Here is a 6,000-nt window from a genome sequence, read left to right as displayed (position 1 = left end):
GTGCATGGTTCTGTCTTCTCAGATCTGAATGAACACTGCCTTGACCAATACTTGATGGAAGAAGATGATCATGTCACTCAGCTTATGAAGAAAACCAGCTCCTTATTCATGAGGACTATTCATCATCATCATAGCAGACTGCACACAGAACGTTTTGATAATGAAAACAAGCCATCAAGGAGACACCAACTGACAAAAACTATTTTGTTTTTAGGACAATAAATTATATCACTGTTGTGATGCTCTCCTGGGTACGGTACATCTTGAAGTGCCTGAAAATTGTGTGTATCAGCAGAGTGTGGCTGTCGATTTTACTAGATGCCTATTGCCTATGATGGATGTATTGCTACAATAAATGGAACTGAGGAACATTTGGAAATATGCATGAACTTGAATCATGTGAATTGAATAGGCCTACACTCATGACACTAAAGTTATAGCATGACTGCAATCTCACGACGGACTTTTCACACTAACTCAAGTTCAGAATTGAGGGATCATTTTGCTGTACTTTGTTGGATTACATACTTCATTAGACATTTGAACCAGCCGTTGAACTGATTTTGTTTCCATTTTAGAATGATTGTTATAGTGTTACCCCGGATTGTTGCATGGAATAGACTGTATTAGCTTACGAAGTTAAAGCTTAACTCACTGCATTATAACTGCGTATATCACCGATACAAATGACTTTTGTTCAAATCTGTACATCGGCATTCAGCCCTAAATTGTCAATTTAAGGTAAGAAAATACACTCTTTTATCAAATGCATTTGTAGGAAATACTTTTTTCTTATTTATTTCCATAATTTGGCTAAGATAAAGCTAGGTATGGTTTCGTTCATGAGTGACAGTTTTACGTATTGTTTACATTCAAATTCGTATGCCAATGCATGTACATCCGGGTTATCCGAGCAATTTTTGCCCTCTTTGGTAATGGCTGACGTGCCCTCATGTGCGCACACGATCGTAACGTTAGTGGTGTAGGAACTGCGCTCTCTTGTATATTTATAGAACTCTGTGAGTTAAATAAAGAAAAAATAACCCCAGAAGCAGAATCACAGCCTCACTTAAATAAATGAATATATACACTTAGTTATAAAATCGCTAGCTATGTAAATTCTGTCAGATTTCAGTCCAGATTTGGACATTTATTTAATCTACAGCATCCAATCTTCATATCTGAATCCAGATTTTGATGATATTCTTCAATTATGTAATGATAATTAATAGGTCATGTTTCCAAGGCAAGACACGTTTGAGCAGGATGAAACAAAATGGTGGCTTCATAACCCAGCGAGGTGCAGTGGGCTGACCAAGATGGTGGGCCACCAAATTGGTAAGCCTTTTTTGGGTTTTTTTCTGATGAGCACCTCGTTAATCATCTTCAAAAAGGGGTGTTATAACACACCCAAACACCCAGTTTTCATCATTGCAATCTATTGAAGGTCCAGGTGTACGCATGCAAAGTTTGGGGCCGCTTGGTTTCATGGTTTTGGAGTTATAGAGGAGACAGACGGATGGATAGACACTGCCTTTTATGATTGATATATATATATATATATATATATATATATATATATATATATATATATATATATATATATACATATACATATACATATACATATACATATACATATACATATACATACATATACAGTGGAACCTTGACTTACGAGTGCACCAACTTACGAGTTTTCCGAGATACGAGCCGTCGCTCGGGCGGTTTATTGCTTTGAGATGCGAGCCGAGATCTGAGTTACGAGCTTTCGCCACCCGCCACCAGGTGGGTTCCGGTCACGTGGTTATCTTGCCGTGCAAGTATCTCTGCCGTATATCGCTGCTGCTTTGTTTTCGCATGTTGGTTATTTTGGAGCTTACGCTACCCGCCACCAGGTGGGTTCCGGTCACGTGGTTATCTTGCCGTGCAAGTATCTCTGCCGTATATCGCTGCTGCTTTGTTTTCGCATTTTGGTTATTTTGAGTTTACGCCACCCGCCACCAGGTGGGTTCCGGTCACGTGGTTATCTTGCCGTGCAAGTATCTCTGCCGTATATCGCTGCTGCTTTGTTTTCGCATGTTGGTTATTTTGGAGCTTACGCTACCCGCCACCAGGTGGGTTCCGGTCACGTGGTTATCTTGCCGTGCAAGTATCTCTGCCGTATATCGCTGCTGCGTTGTTTTCGCATGTTGGTTATTTTGGAGCTTACGCTACCCGCCACCAGGTGGGTTCCGGTCACGTGGTTATCTTGCCGTGCAAGTATCTCTGCCGTATATCGCTGCTGCTTTGTTTTCGCATGTTGGTTATTTTGGAGCTTACGCTACCCGCCACCAGGTGGGTTCCGGTCACGTGGTTATCTTGCCGTGCAAGTATCTCTGCCGTATATCGCTGCTGCTTTGTTTTCGCATTTTGGTTATTTTGGAAAATTTCTTAGTTTTAACCATGGGTCCTAATAAATTGAGTGCCAAGGGCAGTACTGAGAAGAAGAAGAGGATGATGTGCTTGGATATAAAACACGCAATCGTCGAAAAACATGAGCGAGGTGTGCGTGTTGTCGACTTGGTGAGGCGGATGTGAAGGCAGCTGAAGATTTTATTATAACTTTTGCCGAACTGATAGAAGCCGAACGATACATCCCCCAGCAAATCTTCAACTGTGACGAGACAGGGCTCTTCTGGAAAAAGATGCCGAGGAGGACGTATATAACGGCAGAGGAGAAGAGCATGCCAGGCCACAACTTGTTCAGAGTGCCGGCGATAGCTCGCCTTCTCTTTGTGGAAAACACGGTGAGATCCTTAACATCCAACAACTAATGGGACGCAAACGGGGCGCCCAGTTTAGCGGTACACACATTGATGAATCACCCTGCCTGTGATTCACCCATGACAGGTTATAGCTGGGTCGGGATTCAAACCCAGGCTGGACAGTTTAGAGTCAAGTGTGCGTACCTCCAGTCCAGGCCATCCTGCCAACTTGTATGCTGCATACAGGTGAAATATAAAGCGCGAGATATTTTTATATATACTGTATATTTAAAAAAAAATTGGTGTGGTTTTTGGCGGGCTGGAACGGATTAATAGCATTTCAATGCATTTTAATGGGGAAATTTGATTTGAGAAACGAGCAAATTGAGTTACGAGCTCGGTCACAGAACGAATTAAACTCGTAAGTCAAGGTTCCACTGTATATATATATATATATATATATATATATATATATATACAGTGGTACCTCGGCTTACGAGTTTAATCCGTTCCGTGACGGAGCTCGTAAGCCAAATCGCTCGTAAGTCAAAGCAAATTTTCCCATTCAAATGCATTGAAATGCTATTAATCCGTTCCAGCCTCAAAAAAAAAACACCAATTTTTTTTGTTAGGTGCTTTTAAATAACAAAAATGTACTTTATAAATAACAAATAATGTATAAACAAGCACGACCTCGTATATACTGTACATAATACAAGAGAATGTAAAGAAATAAACTGGTTTTATTAAGCAGAGGAGAAGAGCATGCCAGGTGAGGTGTGCGTGTTGTCGACTTGGCGAGGCAGTACGATCGTACTCCTTCTACGATATGTACGATTTTGAAGCAGAAGGAGTCCATAAAGGCTATAACGCCAGCCAAGGGCGTTACGATTATTTCAAAGCTCCGGACCTCTATCCATGAAGATATGGAGAAGTTGTTGTTTGTGTGGTTGAAGGAGAAGCAGCTCGCAGGAGATACCGTGACCGAGAGCATCATGTGTTTGAAAAGATTGAAACTCGGATATCGAGCACGGACCACGAGGTGTTTTTTCTTTTTTCTTAATCTCGGTTTCAGTGAACTTTTGCTCTGTGCTCACGTGTACTGTACCTGTACCTGTAATGGTACGTCAGAGGATGGCACCTGTTGTCATCATATTAAGTGCAAGATGTTCTGCATCGTAAGTTGGTACACCGTGGTCTTTCGGCGGTGTTTAAGCCGGCCGTCTTGGCTTCTGTCACCATTGGCATTGAGTCTTTCGATGTAGGTAGGTCGTTGTGTGCCGGTGCCTTGGCCGAATTCCTTCATTGCTGCATTGTTAGCTCACCTGGTTTTTTATACCACATCTTTGGTTATCGGACCAGCGAATGACGTCATCTCCAAAGTATGGCTTATTCTCACTTGTCTTGGACGATCTTCTACTTCTAGCCTTCCACCGTGCATTTGGTGTCCACTGTACTTACTGTACAGTGCCTGGTAAAATTGATGTAATGGGTTTTTGACCGTCAACGCCATGAACCGTCATGAACCGTCATGAACCGTCAACGCCATGAACCGCTAACACTCAAAAGCCCATTTATCGCGCCTTATAAAGCAAAACGCAAACCGAAAGCCATGCCTCTCAAGCGAGGCGTGCTTCCGTGGTCACGTGATCCACAGGTGTAGCTCATTATACCCGCACGCGCGACACGCTTTGGCGGTCACGTGACCAGCCACTCTGGAGGCGGGGATCCCCGCCGATGACGTCACCGGCTGGAGCAAGGAGATTCCTCGCTCATGTATTTCGACGATTGCGTGTTTTATATCCAAGCAGAGATGCTTTCACGGCAAGATAACCACGTGACCGGAACCGGAAGCCACAACCGGAAAATTCAAAAAAATAAATTTTTTGAGCTCGTACATCGGATCTCGGCTCGTATCCCAAAGCAACAAACCGCCCGAGCGACGGCTCGTATCCCGAAAAACTCGTACGTTGGGGCACTCGTAAGCCGAGGTACCACTGTATATATATATATATATATATATATATATATATATATATATATACAGTGATCCCTCGTTTATCGCGGGGGTTACGTTCCAGAACCCCCCATGATAGGTGAAAATTCGCGAAGTAGAAACCATATATTAATTTTATTATTTTTATATATTTTAAGCCTTTAAAAACCCTCCCCATACTCTTATAAACCTTTCCCATGCTCTTATGAACCCTTTCTACACTCTTAAACACACTTTTGAGACCCATCCTTAGTCCTTACGTATTAGAAAAATATTTGTACGTGTATATATAGCTGTACAGTACATTGATGCAAGTTCTTTTATAATTGCAATTAATTAATTAACAAACAAACATACACATATGATCATGGAACTACACAAGTACAGTACAACAAAGTATTTACATTGATGCAAATTGTGTTTTTGAAAGCAAAAGGCAATAATTGACAAAAGTGCCTTTAATCAAACCTGAGGCCTAAGCATAAAGAAGTCTTCATGAGCTATTAAAAATAGAGATGATGATTAATTTTGAAAATTAATAAGAAATGCATTAGCTTCCTCTTGCATATGCAGCAGCTTCCTGCTGGTTAATTTGTAGGAAGCAGTGGGTGGGGGGTGGAGAGGAGGTGAGGAGGGTGGTTATTCCTGATCTGATGCAGTGATGAAGCAGATATCTCATCTGTATCAAAAGGCAATGACCGAAAAATCCCATCCTCCACAACCTCGGTCATTCATGTTACTCAGCGACTTAATTTAATTGCAGCTTTAGACAACATCATCGAAATCGTCATCATGATCATGTGTCTAAGTTGTAAACATAAGTTATTGTAAATTAGAGGTTACCCAAAGTATGATGACTCTTAAAACCATATTGATCATTAAACTGCAGGACACAGTTTGGCATCAACCTTGCAAATTACTTAAAGTAGTGAAGAACCGTCCAAGAACCCTCCTTACGGATGGGTTAATTACCCCCAGAATCATGGACAAGTTAATTACCCCCAGAATACGGGACTTTCAAAATGCGCGATTCTTTGTCTACTCATTTATAATGCGTATTTTATTTCGATTTACTGTAATATTCTTTTAATATAGGTTTAATTAATGTGTTATATTTTTATTTATATTATTATTAATTTTTTAGGCTAGAAAATGCTTATTTTACCGCAAAAATAATTAAAATCTAAAAAATAAAAATACCTATAGGCCGCAGAATCCCGCGATATAATGAAAAATCCGATATATAATTTTACATAT

Source organism: Myxine glutinosa, chromosome 3 (assembly GCF_964187855.1).
Source record: "Myxine glutinosa chromosome 3, kmMyxGlut1.1, whole genome shotgun sequence".
Classification (NCBI taxonomy): domain Eukaryota; kingdom Metazoa; phylum Chordata; class Myxini; order Myxiniformes; family Myxinidae; genus Myxine; species Myxine glutinosa.
The sequence above is the reverse complement of the archived record's forward strand: the minus strand, read 5'-3'. Positions refer to the sequence as shown.